This window comes from Schistocerca gregaria, chromosome 6, assembly GCF_023897955.1.
Source record: "Schistocerca gregaria isolate iqSchGreg1 chromosome 6, iqSchGreg1.2, whole genome shotgun sequence".
NCBI lineage: Eukaryota > Metazoa > Arthropoda > Insecta > Orthoptera > Acrididae > Schistocerca > Schistocerca gregaria.
Window position 1 is genome coordinate 26,568,150 of NC_064925.1, and position 21,726 is coordinate 26,589,875.

The window sequence follows — 21,726 nt, forward strand, 5'->3', positions numbered from 1 at the left end:
CATGCGCACTTTCCTCCATGGGGATAATGTCTCAAACAGTCTACGTTTTGATTGTTCCCTGGAAGACCAGTAGTAGTTTTCGTTGCACATCATGAGGCATTCTGTAATCTGTGGACTATCAGAGTGTTAATGAAACACAGAAATTCCTTCGGGATTGAATACAACAGTCACCATGCGCACTTTCCTCCATGGGAGTAATTCTCAAACAGTCTACGATTTGATCGTTCCCTGGAAGACCAGTAGTAGTTTCCGATGCACATCTGGTGGCATTCTGTAATCTGTGGACTATCAGAGTGTTGATGTAACACAGAAATTGCATTGGGATTGAATACAACAGTGACCATGCGCACATTCCTCCACGGGAGTAATGTCTCAAACAGTCTACGCTTTGATCGTTCCCTGAAAGACCAGTAATGGTTTCCGATGCACAACTGGTGGCATTCTGTAATCTGTGGACTATCAGAGTGTTGATGAAACACAGAGAATGCATCGGGATTGAATACAACAGTCACCATGCGAACTTTCCTCCACGGGAGTGATATCTCAAACAGTCTACGCTTCGATCGTTCCCTGGAATACCAGTAGTAGTTTCCGATGCACATCTGGTGGCATTCTGTAATCTGTGGACTATCAGAGTGTTGATGAAACATAGAAATTGCATCGGGATGGAATACAACATTCACCATCCGCACTTTTCTGCATGGGAGTAATATCTGAAATAGTCAACGCTTTGATCGTTCCATGGAATACCAGTAGTAGTTTCCGATGCACATCTGGAGGCATTCTGTAATCTGTGGACCTTCAAAGTGTTGATGAAACACAGAAATTGCATCGGGAGTGAATACAACAGTCACAATCCGCACGTTCCTCCATGGGAGTAATGTCTGATACACTCTACGCTTTGATCGTTCCCAGGAAGACCAGTAGTAGTTTCCCATGCACATATGGAGGCATTCTGAAATCTGTGGACTATCTGAATGTTGATGAAACACAGAAATTGCATCGGGATTGAATACAACAGTCACTATGCGCACTTTCCTCCATGGGAGTAATGTCTCAAAGAGTCTACGCTTTGATAGTTCCCTGGAAGACCAGTAGGAGTTTCCAATGCACATCAGGAGGCATTCTGTAATCTGTGGACTATCTGAGTGTTGATGAAACACAGAAATTGCATCGGGATTGAATACAACAGTCACCATGCGCACTTTCCTCCATGGGAGTAATGTCTCAAATAGTCTACGCTTTGATCGTTCCCTGGAAGACCAGTAGTAGTTTCCGATGCACATCTGGTGCATTCTGTAATCTGTGGACTAACAGAGTGTTGATGAGACACAGAAATAGCATCGGGATTGAATACAACAGTCAATATTCGCACTTTCCTCCATGGGAGTAATGTCTCAAACAGTCTACGCTTTGATCGTTACCTGGAAGACCAGTAGTAATTTCCGATGCACATCTGGAGGCATTCTGTAATCTGTGGACTATCAGAGTGTTAATGAAACACAGAAATTGCATCGGGATTGAATACAACAGTCACCATGCGCACTTTCCTCCATAGGAGTAATGTCTCAAACAGTCTACGCTTTGATCGTTCCCTGGAAGACCAGTAGTAGTTTCCGATGCAATCTGGAGGCATTCTGTAATCTGTGGAATATCAGAGTGTTGATGAAACACAGAAGTAGCATCGCGATTGAATACAACAGTCACCATGCGCACTTTCCTCCACGGGAGTAATGTCTCAATTAGTCCACGATTTGATCGGTCGATGGAAGACCAGTAGTAGTTTCCGATGCACATCTGGAGGCAATCTGTAATCTGAGGACTATCAGAGTGTTGATGAAACACAGTAATTGTATCGGGATTGAATACAACACTCACCATGCGCACTTTCCTCCTTGGGAGTAATGTCTCAAACATTCTACGCTTTGATCGTTCCCTGTTAGACCAGTACTAGTTCCCGATGCACATCTGGAGGCATTCTGTAATCTGTGGACTATCCGACTGTTGATGAAACACAGAAATTGAATCGGGATTGAATACAACAGTCACCATCCGCACTTTCCTCCTTGGGAGTAACGTCTGAAACATTCTACGATTTGATTGTTTCCTGTAAGACCAGTAGTAGTTTCCGATGCACATCTGGTGGCATTCTGTAATCTGTGGACTGTCAGAGTGTTGATGAAACACAGAAATGGCATCGGGTTTGAATACAACAGTCACCATGCGCACTTTCCTCCAAGGGAGTAATGTCTCAAACAGTCTACGCCTTGATCGTTCCCTGAAAGACCAGTAGAAGTTTCCGATGCACATCTGGTGGCATTCTGTAATCTATGGACTATCAGAGTCTTGATGGAACACAGAAATTGCATCGGGATTGATAACAACAGTCACCATGCGCACTTTCCTCCAAGGGAGTAATGTCTCAAACAGTCCACGATTTTATCGTTCGATGGAAGACCAGTAGTACTTTCCGATGAACATCTGGAGGCATTCTGTAATCTGTGGACTATCTGAGTGTTGATGGAACACAGAAATTGCATCGGGATTGAATACAACACTCACCATGCGCACTTTTCTCCATGGGAGTAATGTTCCCAACAGTCTACGCTTTGATCGTTCCCTGGAAGACCAGTACAAGTTTCCGATGCACATCTGGTGGCATTCTGTAATCTATGGACTATCAGAGTGTTGATGAAACACAGAAATAGCATCGGGATTGAATACAACAGTCACCATGCGCACTTTCCTCCATGGGAATAATGTCTCAAACAGTCTACGTTTTGATTGTTCCCTGGAAGACCAGTAGTAGTTTTCGATGCACATCATGATTCATTCTGTAATCTGTGGACTGTCAGAGAGTTGATGAAACACAGAAATAGCATCGGGATTGAATACAACACTCACCATGCGCACTTTTCTCCATGGGAGTAATGTTCCCAACAGTCTACGCTTTGATCGTTCCCTGGAAGACCAGTACAAGTTTCCGATGCACATCTGGTGGCATTCTGTAATCTATGGACTATCAGAGTGTTGATGAAACACAGAAATAGCATCGGGATTGAATACAACAGTCACCATGCGCACTTTCCTCCATGGGAGTAATGTCTCAAACAGTCTACGCCTTGATCGTTCCCTGAAAGACCAGCAGAAGTTTCCGATGCACATCTGGTGGCATTCTGTAATCTATGGACTATCAGAGTCTTGATGGAACACAGAAATTGCATCGGGATTGATAACAACAGTCACCATGCGCACTTTCCTCCAAGGGAGTAATGTCTCAAACAGTCCACGATTTTATCGTTCGATGGAAGACCAGTAGTAGCTTCCGATGCACATCTGGAGGCAATCTGTAATCTGAGGACTATCAGAGTGTTGATGAAACACAGTAATTTTGTCGGGATTGAATACATCACTCACCATGCGCACTTTCCTCCTTGGGAGTAATGTCTCAAATAGTCTACGCTTTGATCGTTCCCTGGAAGACCAGTAGTAGTTTCCGATGCACATCTGGTGGCATTCTGTAATCTGTGGACTAACAGAGTGTTGATGAGACACAGAAATAGCATCGGGATTGAATACAACAGTCAATATTCGCACTTTCCTCCATGGGAGTAATGTCTCAAACAGTCTACGCTTTGATCGTTACCTGGAAGACCAGTAGTAATTTCCGATGCACATCTGGAGGCATTCTGTAATCTGTGGACTATCAGAGTGTTAATGAAACACAGAAATTGCATCGGGATTGAATACAACAGTCACCATGCGCACTTTCCTCCATAGGAGTAATGTCTCAAACAGTCTACGCTTTGATCGTTCCCTGGAAGACCAGTAGTAGTTTCCGATGCAAATCTGGAGGCATTCTGTAATCTGTGGAATATCAGAGTGTTGATGAAACACAGAAGTAGCATCGCGATTGAATACAACAGTCACCATGCGCACTTTCCTCCACGGGAGTAATGTCTCAATCAGTCCACGATTTGATCGGTCGATGGAAGACCAGTAGTAGTTTCCGATGCACATCTGGAGGCAATCTGTAATCTGAGGACTATCAGAGTGTTGATGAAACACTGTAATTGTGTCGGGATTGAATACAACACTCACCATGCGCACTTTCCTCCTTGGGAGTAATGTCTCAAACGTTCTACGCTTTGATCGTTCCCTGTTAGACCAGTACTAGTTCCCGATGCACATCTGGAGGCATTCTGTAATCTGTGGACTATCCGACTGTTGATGAAACACAGAAATTGAATCGGGATTGAATACAACAGTCACCATCCGCACTTTCCTCCTTGGGAGTAACGTCTGAAACATTCTACGCTTTGATTGTTTCCTGTAAGACCAGTAGTAGTTTCCGATGCACATCTGGTGGCATTCTGTAATCTGTGGCCTATCTGAGTGTTGATGAAACACAGAAATTGCATCGGGATTGAATACAACACTCACCATGCGCACTTTTCTCCATGGGAGTAATGTTCCCAACAGTCTACGCTTTGATCGTTCCCTGGAAGACCAGTAGAAGTTTCCGATGCACATCTGGTGGCATTCTGTAATCTATGGACTATCAGAGTGTTGATGAAACACAGAAATAGCATCGGGATTGAATACAACAGTCACCATGCGCACTTTCCTCCATGGGAATAATGTCTCAAACAGTCTACGTTTTGATTGTTCCCTGGAAGACCAGTAGTAGTTTTCAATGCACATCATGATTCATTCTGTAATCTGTGGACTATCAGAGTGTTAATGAAACACAGAAATTGCATCGGGATTGAATACAACAGTCACCATGCTCACTTTCCTCCATGGGAGTAATGTCTCAAACAGTCTACGTTTGATCGTTCCCTGGAAGACCAGTAGTAGTTTCCGATGCACATCTGGAGGCATTCCGTAATCTGTGGAGTATCAGAGTGTTGATGAAACACAGAAATAGCATCAGGATTGAATACAACAGACACCATGCGCATTTTCCTCCACGGGAGTGATATCTCAAACAATCTACGCTTCGATCGTTCCCTGGAATACCAGTAGTAGTTTCCGATGCATATCTGGTGGCATTCTGTAATCTGTGGACTATCAGAGTGATGATGAAACACAGAAATAGCATCGAGATTGAATACAACAGTCAACATGCGCACTTTCCTCCATGGGAGTAATGTCTCAAATAGTCTACGGTTTGATCGTTCCATGGAAGACCAGTAGGACTTTCCGATGCCCATCAGGAGGCATTCTGTAATCTGTGGACTATCTGAGTGTTGATGAAACACAGAAATTGCATCGGGATTGAATACAACAGTCACCATGCGCACTTTCCTCCATGGGAGTAATGTCTCAAACAGTCTATGCTTTGATCTTTCCCAGGAAGACCAATAGAAGTTTCCGATGCACACCTGGGGCATTCTGTAATCTGTGGACTAACTGAGTGTTGATGAAACACAGAAATTGCATCGGGAGTGAATACAACAGTCACCATGCGCACTTTCCTCCATGGGAGTAATTCTCAAAGGGTCTACGCTTTGATCGTTCCCTGGAAGACCATTAGTAGTTTCCGATGTACGTCTGGTGGCATTCTGTAATCTGTGGACTACCAGAGTGTTGAAGAAACACAGAAATAGCATTATGATTGAATACAACAGTCACCATGCGCACTTTCCTCCTTAGGAGTAATGTCTCAAACAGTCTACGCTTTGATCGTTCACTGGAAGACCAGTAGTAGTTTCCGATGCACATCTGGTGGCATTCTGTAATCTGTGGACTATCAGAGTGTTGATGAAACACTGAAATGGCATCGGGATTGAATACAACAGTCACCATGCGCACTTCCCTCCATGGGAGTAATGTCTCAAACAGTCTGCGCTTTGATCGTTCTCTGGAAGACCTGTAGTGGTTTCCAATGCACAACTGGTGGCATTCTGTAATCTGTGGACTATCAGGGTGTTGATAAAACACAGAGAATAAATCGGGATTGAATACAACAGTCACCATGCGCACTTTCCTCCACGGGGGTGATATCTCAAACATTCTACGCTTTGATCGTTCCCTGGAATACCAGTAGTAGTTTCCGATGCACATCTGGTGGCATTCTGAAATCTGTGGACTATCAGAGTGTTGATGAAACACAGAAATAGCATCGGGATTGAATACAACAGTCACCATGCGCACTTGTCTCCATGGGAGTAATGTCTCAAACAGTCAACGCTTTGATCGTTCCCTGGAAGACCAGTAGTAGTCTCCGTTGCACATCTGGTGGCATTCTGTAATCTGTGGACTAACAGAGTGTTGATGAAACACAGAAATTGCATCGGGATTGAATACAACAGTCAATATTCGCATTTTCCTCAATGGGAGTGATGTCTCAAACAGTCTACGCTTTGATCGTTTCCTGGAAGACCAGTAGTAGTTTCCGATGCACATCTGGAGGCATACTGTAATCTGGTGACTATCAGAGTGTTGATGAAACACAGAAATTGCATCGGGATTGATTACAACAGTCACCATGCGCACTTTCCTCCATGGGAGTAATGTCTCAAACAGTCTATGCTATGATCGTTCCCTGGAAGACCAGTAGTAGTTTCCAATGCACATCTGGAGGCATTCTGTAATCTGTGGACCTTCAAAGTGTTGATGAGACACAGAAATTGCATCAGGATTGAATACAACAATCACCATGAGCACATTCCTCCATGGGAGTAATGTCTCACACAGCCTATGCTTTGATCGTTCCCAGGAGGACCAGTAGTATTATCCGATGCATATCTGGTGGCAATCTGTAATCTGTGGACTGGAAGACCAGTAGTAGTTTTCGATTCACATCTGGAGGCAATCTGTAATCTGTGGACTATCAGAGTGCTGATGAAACATAGAAATTGCATCATGATGGAATACAACAGTCACCATCCGCACTTTTCTCCATGGGAGTAATATCTGAAACAGTGTAGGCTTTGATCGTTCCCTGGTATACCAGTAGTAGTTTCCGATGCACATATGGAGGCATTCTGTAATCTGTGGACCTTCAAAGTGTTGATGAAACACAGATATTGCATCGGGAGTGAATACAACAGTCACAATCCGCACTTTCCTCCATGGAAGTAATGTCTGATACAGTCTACGCTTTGATCGTTCCAAGGAAGACCAGTAGTAGTTTCCGATGCACATCTGGAGACAATCTGTAATCTGTGGACTAGCAGAGTGTTTATGAAACACAGAAATTGCATCGGGATTGAATACAACAGTCACCATCCACACTTTCCTCCATGGGAGTAACGTCTGAAACATTCTACCCTTTGATCGTTTCCTGGAAACCAGTAGTAGTTTCCGATGCACATCTGGAGGCAATCTGTAATCTGTGAACTATCAGAGTGTTGATGAAACATAGAAATTGCATCATGATGTAATACAACTGTCACCATCCGCACTTTTCTCCATGGGAGTAATATCTGAAACAGTGTACGCTTTGATCGTTCCATGGAATACCAGTAGTAGCTTCCGATGCACATCTGGAGGCATTCTGTAATCTGTGGACCTTCAAATTGTTGATCAAACACAGAAATTGCATCGGGAGTGAATACAACAGTCACAATCCGCACTTTCTTCCATGGGAGTAATGTCTGATACACTCTACGCTTTGATCGTTCCCAGGAAGACCAGTAGTAGTTTCCCATGCACATATGGAGGCATTCTGAAATCTGTGGACTAACTGAGTGTTGATAAAACACAGAAATTGCAATGGGATTGAATACAACAGTCACAATGCGCACTTTCCTCCATGGGAGTAATGTCTCAAACAGTCCACGATTTGATCGTTGCCTGGAAGACCAGTAGTAGTTTCCGATGCACATCTGGAGGCATTCTGTAATCTGTGGACTATCTGAATATTGATGAAACACAGGAATTGCATCGGGATTGAATACATCAGTCACCATGCGCACCTTCCTTCATGGGAGTAATGTCTCAAACAGTCTACGCTTTGATCGTTCCCTGGAAGACCAGTAGGAGTTTCCGATCCACATCAGGAGGCATTCTGTAATCTGTGGACTATATGAGTGTTGATGAAACACAGAAATTGCATAGGGATTGAATACAACAGTCACCATACGCACTTTCCTCCATGGGAGTAAGGTCTCAAACAGTCTACGCTTTGATCGTTCCCAGGAAGACCAGTAGTAGTTTCCGATGCACATCTGGTGGCATTCTGTAATCTGTGGACTATCAGAGTGTTGATGAAACACTGAAATGGCATCGGGATTGAATACAACAGTCACCATGCGCACTTCCCTCCATGGCAGTAATGTCTCAAACAGTCTGCGCTGTGATCGTTCTCTGGAAGACCTGTAGTGGTTTCCAATGCACAACTGGTGGCATTCTGTAATCTGTGGACTATCAGGGTGTTGATAAAACACGGAGAACGCATCGGGATTGAATACAACAGTCACCATGCGTACTTTCCTCCACGGGAGTGATATCTCAAACATTCTACGCTTTGATCGTTCCCTGGAATACCAGTAGTAGTTTCCGATGCACATCTGGTGGCATTCTGAAATCTGTGGACTATCAGAGTGTTGATGAAACACAGAAATAGCATCGGGATTGAATACAACAGTCACCATGCGCACTTTTCTCCATGGGAGTAATGTCTCAAACAGTCAACGCTTTGATCGTTCCCTGGAAGACCAGTAGTAGTCTCCGTTGCACATCTGGTGGCAATCTGTAATCTGTGGACTAACAGAGTGTTGATGAAACACAGAAATTGCATCGGGATTGAATACAACAGTCAATATTCGCATTTTCCTCAATGGGAGTGATGTCTCAAACAGTCTACGCTTTGATCGTTTCCTGGAAGACCAGTAGTAGTTTCCGATGCACATCTGGAGGCATACTGTAATCTGGTGACTATCAGAGTGTTGATGAAACACAGAAATTGCATCGGGATTGATTACAACAGTCACCATGCGCACTTTCCTCCATGGGAGTAATGTCTCAAAGAGTCTACGCTTTGATCGTTCCCAGGAAGACCAGTAGTAGTTTCCGATGCACATCTGGTGGCATTCTGTAATCTGTGGACTATCGGAGTCTTGATGAAACACAGAAATTGCATCGGGATTGAATACAACAGTCACCATGCGCACTTCCCTCCATGCGAGTAATGTCTCAAACAGTCTGCGCTTTGATCGTTCTCTGGAAGACCTGTAGTGGTTTCCAATGCACAACTAGTGGCATTATGTAATCTGTGGACTATCAGGGTGTTGATAAAACACAGAGAACGCATCGGGATTGAATTCAACAGTCACCATGCGCACTTTCCTCCACGGGAGTGATATCTCAAACATTCTACGCTTTGATCGTTCCCTGGAATACCAGTAGTAGTTTCCGATGCACATCTGGTGGCATTCTGAAATCTGTGGACTATCAGAGTGTTGATGAAACACAGTAATTGCATCGGGATGGAATACAACAGTCAATATTCGCACTTTCCTCAATGGGAGTGATGTCTCAAAAAGTCTACGCTTTGATCGTTTCCTGGAAGACCAGTAGTAATTTCCGATGCACATCTGGAGGCATACTGTAATCTGTGGACTATCAGAGTGTTGATGAAACACAGAAATTGCATCGGGATTGATTAAACAGTCACCATGCGCACTTTCCTCCATGGGAGTAATGTCTCAAACAGTCTATGCTTTGATCGTTACCTGGAAGACCAGTAGTAGTTTCCGATGCACATCTGGAGGCATTCTGTAATCTGTGGACCTTCAAAGTGTTGACGAAACACAGAAATTGCATCGGGATTGAATACAACAGTTACCATGAGCACATTCCTCCATGGGAGTCTCACACAGTCTATGCATTGATCGTTCTCAGGAAGACCAGTAGTATTATCCGATGCATATCTGGTGGCAATCTGTAATCTGTGGACTGGAAGAACAGTAGTAGTTTCCGATGCACATCTGGAGGCATTCTGTAGTCTGTGGAACTTCAAAGTGTTGATGAAACACAGAATTTGCATCGGGAGTGAATACAACAGTCACAATCCGCACTTTCCTCCATGGGAGTAATGTCTGATACAGTCTACGTTTTGATCGTTCCCAGGAAGACCAGTAGTAGTTTCCGATGCACATCTGGAGACAATCTGTAATCTGTGGACTAGCAGAGTGTTTATGAAACACAGAAATTGCAATGGGATTGAATACAACAGTCACAATGCGCACTTTCCTCCATGGGAGTAATGTCTCAAACAGTCTACGCCTTAATCGTTGCCTGGAAGACCAGTAGTAGTTTCCGATGCACATCTGGAGGCATTCTGTAATCTGTGGACTATCTGAATATTGATGAAACACAGAAATTGCATCGGGATTGAATACAACAGTCACCATGCGCACCTTCCTTCATGGGAGTAATGTCCCAAACAGTCTACGCCTTGATCGTTCCCTGGAAGACCAGTAGGAGTTTCCGATCCACATCAGGAGGCATTCTGTAATCTGTGGACTATATGAGTGTTGATGAAACACAGAAATTGCATCGGGATTGAATACAACAGTCACCATGCGCACTTTCCTCCATGGGAGTAATGTCTCAAACAGTCTACGCTTTGATCGTTCCCATTAAGACCAGTAGTAGTTTCCGATGCACATCTGGTGGCATTCTGTAATCTGTGGACTATCAGAGTGTTGATGAAACACAGAAATTGCATCGGGATTGAATACAACAGTCACCATGCGCACTTCCCTCCATGGGAGTAATATCTCAAACAGTCTGCGCTTTGATCGTTCTCTGGAAGACCTGTAGTGGTTTCCAATGCACAGCTGGTGGCATTCTGCAATCTGTCTACTATCAGGGTGTTGATAAAACACAGAGAACGCATCGGGATTGAATACAACAGTCACCATGCGCACTTTCCTCCACGGGAGTGATATCTCAAACATTCTACGCTTTGATCGTTCCCTGGAATACCAGTAGTAGTTTCCGATGCACATCTGGTAGCATTCTGAAATCTGTGGACTATCAGAGTGTTGATGAAACACAGAAATAGCATCGGGATTGAATACAATAGTCACAATGCGCACTTTTCTCCATGGGAGTAATGTCTCAAACAGTCAACGCTTTGATCGTTCCCTGGAAGACCAGTAGTAGTCTCCGTTGCACATCTGGTGGCATTCTGTAATCTGTGGACTAACAGAGTGTTGATGAAACACAGAAATTGCATCGGGATTGAATACAACAGTCAATATTCGCACTTTCCTCAATGGGAGTGATGTCTCAAACAGTCTACGCTTTGATCGTTTCCTGGAAGACCAGTAGTAATTTCCGATGCGCATCTGGAGGCATACTGTAATCTGTGGACTATCAGAGTGTTGATGAAACACATAAATTGCATCGGGATTGATTACAACAGTCACCATGCGCACTTTCCTCCATGGGAGTAATGTCTCAAACAGTCTATGCTTTGATCGTTCCCTGGAAGACCAGTAGTAGTTTCCGATGCACATCTGGAGGCATTCTGTAATATGTGGACTGGAAGACCAGTAGTTGCTTCCGATGCACATCTGGAGGCATTCTGTAATCTGTGGAACTTCAAAGTGTTGATGAAACACAGAAATTGCATCGGGATTGAATACAACAGTCACCATGCGCACTTTCCTCCACGGGAGTAATATCTCAAACAGTCTACGCTTTGATCGTTCCCTGGAAGACCCGCAGTAGTTTCCGATGACGTCTGTAAACATTCTGTAATCTGTGGACCCTCATAGTGTTGATGAAACACAGAAATTGCATCGAGTTTGAATACAACAGTCACCATCCGCACTTTGCTCCATGGCAGTAATGTCTCAAACAGTCTACGGTTTGATCGTTACCAGGAAGACCAGTAGTAGTTTCCGATGAACATCTGGAGGCAATCTGTAATCTGTGGACTATCAGAGTGTTGATGAAACATAGAAATTGCATCATGATGGAATACAACAGTCACCATCCGCACTTTTCTCCATGGGAGTAATATCTGAAACAGTGTAGGCTTTGATCGTTCCCTGGTATACCAGTAGTAGTTTCCGATGCACATATGGAGGCATTCTGTAATCTGTGCACCTTCAAAGTGTTGATGAAACACAGTAATTGCATCGGGAGTGAATACAACAGTCACAATCCGCACTTTCCTCCATGGAAGTAATGTCTGATACAGTCTACGCTTTGATCGTTCCCAGGAAGACCAGTAGTAGTTTCCGATGCACATCTGGAGACAATCTGTAATCTGTGGACTAGCAGAGTGTTTATGGAACACAGAAATTCCATCGGGATTGAATACAACAGTAACCATCCACACTTTCCTCCATGGGAGTAACGTCTGAAACATTCTACGCTTTGATCGTTTCCTGGAAGACCAGTAGTAGTTTCCGATGCACATCTGGAGGCATTCTGTAATCTGTGGACCTTCAAATTGTTGATGAAACACAGAAATTGCATCGGGAGTGGATACAACAGTCACAATCCGCACTTTCTTCCATGGGAGTAATGTCAGATACACTCTACGATTTGATCGTTCCCAGGAAGACCAGTAGTAGTTTCCCATGCACATATGGAGGCATTCTGAAATCTGTGGACTAACTGAGTGTTGATAAAACACAGATATTGCAATGGGATTGAATACAACAGTCACAATGCGCACTTTCCTCCATGGGAGTAATGTCTCAAACAGTCTACGCTTTGATCGTTGCCTGGAAGACCAGTAGTAGTTTCCGATGCACATCTGGAGGCATTCTGTAATCTGTGCACTATCTGAATATTGATGAAACACAGAAATTGCATCGGGATTGAATACAACGGTCACCATGCGCACCTTCCTTCATGGGAGTAATGTCTCAAACAGTCTACGCTTTGATCGTTCCCTGGAAGACCAGTAGGAGTTTCCGATCCACATCAGAAGGCATTCTGTAATCTGTGGACTATATGAGTGTTGATGAAACACAGAAATTGCATCGGGATTGAATACAACAGTCACCATGCGCACTTTCCTCCATGGGAGTAATGTCTCAAACAGTCTACGCTTTGATCGTTCCCAGGAAGACCAATAGTAGTTTCCGATGCACATCTGGAGGCATTCTGTAATCTGTGGGCTAACTGAGTGTTGATGAAACACAGAAATTGCATCGGGAGTGAATACAACAGTCGCCATCCGCACTTTCCTCCATGGGAGTAATTCTCAAACAGTATACACTTTCATCGTTCCCTGGAAGACCAGTAGTAGTTTCCGATGCACATCTGGTGCATTCTGTAATCTGTGGACTATCGGAGTGTTGATGAAACACAGAAATTCCATCGGGATTGAATACAACAGTCACCATGCGCACTTTCCTCTATGGGAGTAATTCACAAACAGTCTACGCTTAGATCGTTCCCTGGAAGACCAGTAGTAGATTCCGATGCACATCTGGTGGCATTCAGTAATCTGTGGACTATCAGAGTGTTGATGAAACACAGAAATTGCATAGGGATTGAATACAACAGTCACCATGCGCACTTCCCTCCATGGGAGTAATGTGTCAAACAGTCTGCGCTTTGATCGTTCCCTGGAAGACCTGTAGAGGTTTCCAATGCACAACTGGTGGCATTCTTTAATCTGTGGACTATCAGGGTGTTGCTAAAACACAGAGAATGCATCGGGATTGAATACAACAGTCACCATGCGCCCTTTCCTCCCCGGGAGTGATATCTCAAACATTCTACGCTTTGATCGATCCCTGGAATACCAGTAGTAGTTCCAGTTTGCACATCTGGTGGCATTTTGAAATCAGTGGACTATCAGAGTGTTGATGAAACACAGAAATAGCATCGGGATTGAATACAACAGTCACCATGCGCACTTTTCTCCATGGGAGTAATGTCTCAAACAGTCTACGCTTTGATCGTTTCCTGGAAGACCAGTAGTATTTTCCGATGCACATCTGGAGGCATACTGTAATCAGTGGACTATCAGAGTGTGATGAAACACAGAAATTGCATCGGGATTGATTACAACAGTCACCATCCGCACTTTTCTCCATGGGAGTAATATCTGAAACAGAGTAGGCTTTGATCGTTCCCTGGAATACCAGTAGTAGTTTCCGATGCACATATGGAGGCATTCTGTAATCTGTGGAACTTCAGAGTGTTGATGAAACACAGATATTGCATCGGGAGTGAATACAACAGTCACAATCCGCACTTTCCTCCATGGGAGTAATGTCTGATACAGTCTACGCATTGATCGTTCCCAGGAAGACCAGTAGTAGTTTCCGATGCACATCTGGAGACAATCTGTAATCTGTGGACTATCAGAGTGTTTATGAAACACAGAAATTGCATCGGGATTGAATACAACAGTCACCATCCTCATTTTCCTCCATGGGAGTAACGTCTGAAACATTCTACGCTTTGATCGTTTCCTGGAAGACCAGTAGTAGTTTCCGATGCACATCTGGAGGCAATCTGTAATCTGTGGACTATCAGAGCGTTGATGAAACATAGAAATTGCATCATGATGGAATACAACAGTCACCATCCGAACTTTTCTCCATGGGAGTAATATCTGAAACAGTGTACGCTTTGATCGTTCAAGGGAATACCAGTAGTAGCTTCCGATGCACATCTGGAGGCATTCTGTAATCTGTGGACCTTCAAAGTGTTGATGAAACACTGAAATTGCATCGGGATTGATAACAACAGTCACCATGCGCACTTTCCTCCACGGGAGTAATGTCTCAAACAGTCCACGCTTTGATCGTTCGATGGAAGACCAGTAGTAGTTACCGATGAACATCTTTAGGCATTCTGTAATCTGTGGACTATCTGAGTGTTGATGAAACACAGAAATTCCATCGGGATTGAATACAACAGTAACCATCCACACTTTCCTCCATGGGAGTAACGTCTGAAACATTCTACGCTTTGATCGTTTCCTGGAAGACCAGTAGTAGTTTCCGATGCACATCTGGAGGCAATCAGTAATCTGTATACTATCAGAGTGTTGATGAAACATAGAAATTGCATCATGATATAATACAACAGTCACCATCCGCACTTTTCTCCATGGGAGTAATATCTGAAACAGTGTACGCTTTGATCGTTCCATGGAATACCAGAAGTAGCTTCCGATGCACATCTGGAGGCATTCTGTAATCTGTGGACCTTCAAATTGTTGATGAAACACAGAAATTGCATCGGGAGTGGATACAACAGTCACAATCCGCACTTTCTTCCATGGGAGTAATGTCAGATACACTCTACGCTTTGATCGTTCCCAGGAAGACCAGTAGTAGTTTCCCATGCACATATGGAGGCATTCTGAAATCTGTGGACTAACTGAGTGTTGATAAAACACAGATATTGCAATGGGATTGAATACAACAGTCACAATGCGCACTTTCCTCCATGGGAGTAATGTCTCAAACAGTCTACGCTTTGATCGTTGCCTGGAAGACCAGTAGTAATTTCCGATGCACATCTGGAGGCATTCTGTAATCTGTGCACTATCTGAATATTGATGAAACACAGAAATTGCATCGGGATTGAATACAACGGTCACCATGCGCACCTTCCTTCATGGGAGTAATGTCTCAAACAGTCTACGCTTTGATCGTTCCCTGGAAGACCAGTAGGAGTTTCCGATCCACATCAGAAGGCATTCTGTAATCTGTGGACTATATGAGTGTTGATGAAACACAGAAATTGCATCGGGATTGAATACAACAGTCACCATGCGCACTTTCCTCCATGGGAGTAATGTCTCAAACAGTCTACGCTTTGATCGTTCCCAGGAAGACCAATAGTAGTTTCCGATGCACATCTGGAGGCATTCTGTAATCTGTGGGCTAACTGAGTGTTGATGAAACACAGAAATTGCATCGGGAGTGAATACAACAGTCGCCATCCGCACTTTCCTCCATGGGAGTAATTCTCAAACAGTCTACACTTTCATCGTTCCCTGGAAGACCAGTAGTAGTTTCCGATGCACATCTGGTGGCATTCTGTAATCTGTGGACTATCGGAGTGTTGATGAAACACAGAAATTCCATCGGGATTGAATACAACAGTCACCATGCGCACTTTCCTCTATGGGAGTAATTCACAAACAGTCTACGCTTAGATCGTTCCCTGGAAGACCAGTAGTAGATTCCGATGCACCTCTGGTGGCATTCAGTAATCTGTGGACTATCAGAGTGTTGATGAAACACAGAAATTGCATAGGGATTGAATACAACAGTCACCATGCGCACTTCCCTCCATGGGAGTAATGTCTCAAACAGTCTGCGCTTTGATCGTTCCCTGGAAGACCTGTAGAGGTTTCCAATGCACAACTGGTGGCATTCTGTAATCTGTGGACTATCAGGGTGTTGCTAAAACACAGGGAATGCATCGGGATTGAATACAACAGTCACCATGCGCCCTTTCCTCCCCGGGAGTGATATCTCAAACATTCTACGCTTTGATCGATCCCTGGAATACCAGTAGTAGTTCCAGTTTGCACATCTGGTGGCATTTTGAAATCAGTGGACTATCAGAGTGTTGATGAAACACAGAAATAGCATCGGGATTGAATACAACAGTCACCATGCGCACTTTTCTCCATGGGAGTAATGTCTCAAACAGTCTACGCTTTGATCGTTTCCTGGAAGACCAGTAGTAATTTCCGATGCACATCTGGAGGCATACTGTAATCAGTGGACTATCAGAGTGTGATGAAACACAGAAATTGCATCGGGATGGATTACAACAGTCACCATCCGCACTTTTCTCCATGGGAGTAATATCTGAAACAGAGTAGGCTTTGATCGTTCCCTGGAATACCAGTAGTAGTTTCCGATGCACATATGGAGGCATTCTGTAACCTGTGGAACTTCAAAGTGTTGATGAAACACAGATATTGCATCGGGAGTGAATACAACAGTCACAATCCGCACTTTCCTCCATGGGAGTAATGTCTGATACAGTCTACGCATTGATCGTTCCCAGGAAGACCAGTAGTAGTTTCCGATGCACATCTGGAGACAATCTGTAATCTGTGGACTATCAGAGTGTTTATGAAACACAGAAATTGCATCGGGATTGAATACAACAGTCACCATCCTCACTTTCCTCCATGGGAGTAACGTCTGAAACATTCTACGCTTTGATCGTTTCCTGGAAGACCAGTAGTAGTTTCCGATGCACATCTGGAGGCAATCTGTAATCTGTGGACTATCAGAGCGTTGATGAAACATAGAAATTGCATCATGATGGAATACAAGAGTCACCATCCGAACTTTTCTCCATGGGAGTAATATCTGAAACAGTGTACGCTTTGATCGTTCAAGGGAATACCAGTAGTAGCTTCCGATGCACATGTGGAGGCATTCTGTAATCTGTGGACCTTCAAAGTGTTGATGAAACACTGAAATTGCATCGGGATTGATAACAACAGTCACCATGCGCACTTTCCTCCACGGGAGTAATGTCTCAAACAGTCCACGCTTTGATCGTTCGATGGAAGACCAGTAGTAGTTACCGATGAACATCTGGAGGCATTCTGTAATCTGTGGACTATCTGAGTGTTGATGAAACACAGAAATTGCATCGGGATTGAATACAACAGTCACCATGCGCACTTTTCTCCATGGGAGTCATGTCTCAAAGAGTCTACGCTTTGATCGTTCCCAGGAAGGCCAGAAGAATTTTCCGATGCACATCTGGAGGCAATCTGAAATCTGTGGACAATCAGAGTGTTGATGAAACACAGAAATTGCATTGGGATTGAATACAACACTCACCATGCGCACTTTCCTCCATGGGAGTAATATCTCAAACATTCTACGCTTTGATCGTTCAATGTTAGACCAGTAGTAGTTCTCGATGCACATCTGGAGGCATTCTGTAATCTGTGGACTATCAGAGTATTGATGAAACACAGAAATTGAATCGGGATTGAATACAACAGTCACCATCCGCACTTTCCTCCATGGGAGTAATGTCTGAAACAGTCTACGCTTTGATCGTTCCCTGGAAAACCATTAGTGGTTTCCAGTGCACATCTGGAGGAATTCTGTAATCTGTAACCTGTCAGAGTGTTGATGAAACACAGAAATGGCATCGGGTTTGAATACAACAGTCACCATGCGCACTTTCCTCCATGGGAGTAATGTCTCAAACAGTCTACGCTTTGATCGTTCCCTGGAAGACCAGTAGAAGTTTCCCATGCACATCTGGTGGCATTCTGTAATCTATGGACTACCAGATTGTTGATGAAACACAGAAACTGCATCGGGATTGATAAAAACAGTCACCATGCGCACTTTCCTCGATGGCATTAATGTGTCAAACAGTCCACGCTTTGATCGTTCGATGGAAGACCAGAAAAAGTTTCCGATGCACATCTGGAGGCATTCTGTAATCTGTGGACTATCTGAGTGTTGATGAAACACAGAAATTGCATCCGGATTGAATACAACAGTCAGCATGCGCACTTTTCTCCATTTGAGTAATGTCTCAAAGAGTCTACGCTTTGATCGTTCCCTGGAAGACCAGTAGTATTTTCCGATGCACATCTGGATTCTATCTGTAATCTGTGGACTATCAGAGCGTTGATGAAACACAGAAATTGCATCGGGATTGAATACAACACTCACCATGCGCACTTTCCTTCATGGGAGTAATGTCTCAAACATTCTACGCTTTGATCGTTCCCTGTTAGACCAGTAGTAGTTCCCGATGCACTTCTGGATGCATTCTGTAATCTGTGGACTATCAGAGTGTTGATGAAACACAGAAATTGAAGCGGGATTGAATACAACAGTCACCATCCGCACTTTCCTCCATGGGAGTAATGTCTCAAACATTCTACGCTTTGATCGTTCGATGGAAGACCAGAAGTAGTTTCCGATGCACATCTGGAGGCATTCTGTAATCTGTGGACTATCTGAGTGTTGATGAAACACAGAAATTGCATCCGGATTGAATACAACAGTCAGCATGCGCACTTTTCTCCATTTGAGTAATGTCTCAAAGAGTCTACGCTTTGATCGTTCCCTGGAAGACCAGTAGTATTTTCCGATGCACATCTGGATTCAGTCTGTAATCTGTGGACTATCAGAGTGTTGATGAAACACAGAAATTGCATCGGGATTGAATACAACACTCACCATGCGCACTTTCCTTCATGGGAGTAATGTCTCAAACATTCTACGCTTTGATCGTTCCCTGTTAGACCAGTAGTAGTTCCCGATGCACATCTGGAGGCATTCTGTAATCTGTGGACTATCAGAGCGTTGATGAAACACAGAAATTGAAGCGGGATTGAATACAACAGTCACCATCCGCCCTTTCCTCCATGGGACTAATGTCTCAAACATTCTACGCTTTGATCGTTTCCTGGAAGACCAGTAGTAGTTTCCGATGCACATCTGGAGGCAATCTGTAATCTGTGGACTATCAGAGTGTTGATGAAACATAGAAATTGCATCATGATATAATACAACAGTCACCATCCGCACTTTTCTCCCTGGGGGTAATATCTGAAACAGTGTACGCTTTGATCGTTATATGGAATACCAGTAATATCTTCCGATGCACATCTGGAGGCATTCTGTAATCTGTGTACCTTCAAATTGTTGATGAAACACAGAAATTGCATGGGGAGTGAATACAACAGTCACAATCCGCACTTTCTTCCATGGGAGTATTGTCTGATACACTCTACGCTTTGATCGTTCCCAGGAAGACCAGTAGTAGTTTCCCAAGCACATATGGAGGCATTCTGAAATCTGTGGACTAACTGAGTGTTGATAAAACACAGAAATTGCAATGGGATTGAATACAACAGTCACAATGCGCACTTTCCTCCATGGGAGTAATGTCTCAAACAGTCTACGATTTGATCGTTGCCTGGAAGACCAGTAGTAGTTTCCGATGCACATCTGGAGGCACTCTGTAATCTGTGGACTATCTGAATGTTGATGAAACGCAGAAATTGCATCGGGATTGAATACAACAGTCAAAATGCGCACTTTCCTCCATGGGAGTAATTCTCAAACAGTCTAAACTTTGATCGTTCCCTGGAAGACCAGTAGTAGTTTCCGATGCACATCTGGTGGCATTCTGTAATCTATGGACTACCAGATTGTTGATGAAACACAGAATCTGCATCGGGATTGATAACAACAGTCACCAAGCGCACTTTCCTACATGGCATTAATGTGTCAAACAGTCCACGCTTTGATCGTTCGATGGAAGACCAGAAAAAGTTTCCGATGCACATCTGGAGGCATTCTGTAATCTGTGGACTATCTGAGTGTTGATGAAACACAGAAATTGCATCCGGACTGAATACAACAGTCAGCATGCGCACTTTTCTCCATTTGAGTAATGTCTCAAAGAGTCTACGCTTTGATCGTTCCCTGGAAGACCAGTAGTATTTTCCGATGCACATCTGGATTCAATCTGTAATCTGTGGACTATCAGAGTGTTGATGAAACACAGAAATTGCATCGGGATTGAATACAACACTCACCATGCGCACTTTCCTTCATGGGAGTAATGTCTCAAACATTCTACGCTTTGATCGTTCCCTGTTAGACCAGTAGTAGTTCCCGTTGCACATCTGGAGGCATTCTGTAATCTGTGGACTATCAGAGTGTTGCTGAAACATAGAAATTGAAGCGGGATTGAATACAACAGTCACCATCCGCCCTTTCCTCCATGGGCGTAATGTCTCAAACATTCTACGCTTTGATCGTTTCCTGGAAGACCAGTATTAGTTTCCGATGCACATCTGGAGGCAATCTGTAATCTGTGGACTATCAGAGTGTTGATGAAACATAGAAATTGCATCATGATATAATACAACAGTCACCATCCGCACTTTTCTCCATGGGAGTAATATCTGAAACAGTGTACGCTTTGATCGTTATATGGAATACCAGTAATATCTTCCGATGCACATCTGGAGGCATTCTGTAATCTGTGGACCTTCAAATTGTTGATGAAACACAGAAATTGCATGGGGCGTGAATACAAGAGTCACAATCCGCACTTTCTTCCATGGGAGTAATGTCAGATACACTCTACGCTTTGATCGTTCCCAGGAAGACCAGTAGTAGTTTCCCAAGCACATATGGAGGCATTCTGAAATCTGTGGACTAACTGAGTGTTGATAAAACACAGAAATTGCAATGGGATTGAATACAACAGTCACAATGCGCACTTTCCTCCATGGGAGTAATGTCTCAAACAGTCTACGATTTGATCGTTGCCTGGAAGACCAGTAGTAGTTTCCGATGCACATCTGGAGGCATTCTGTAATCTGTGGACTATCTGAATGTTGATGAAACGCAGAAATTGCATCGGGATTGAATACAACAGTCAAAATGCGCACTTTCCTCCATGGGAGTAATGTCTCAAACAGTCTACGCTTTGATCGTTCCCTGGAAGACCAGTAGGAGTTTCCGATCCACATCAGGAGGCATTCTGTAATCTGTGGACTAACAGAGTGTTGATGAAACACAGAAATTGCATCGGGATTGAATACAAAAGTCACCATGCGCACTTTCCTCCATGGGAGTAATGTCTCAAACAGTCTACTCTCTGATCGTTCCCTGGAAGACCAATAGTAGTTTCCGATGCACATCTGGAGGCATTCTGTAATCTATGGACTAACTAAGTGTTGATGAAACACAGAAATTGCGTCGGGAGTGAATACAACAGTCACCATCCGCACTTTCCTCCATGGGAGTAATT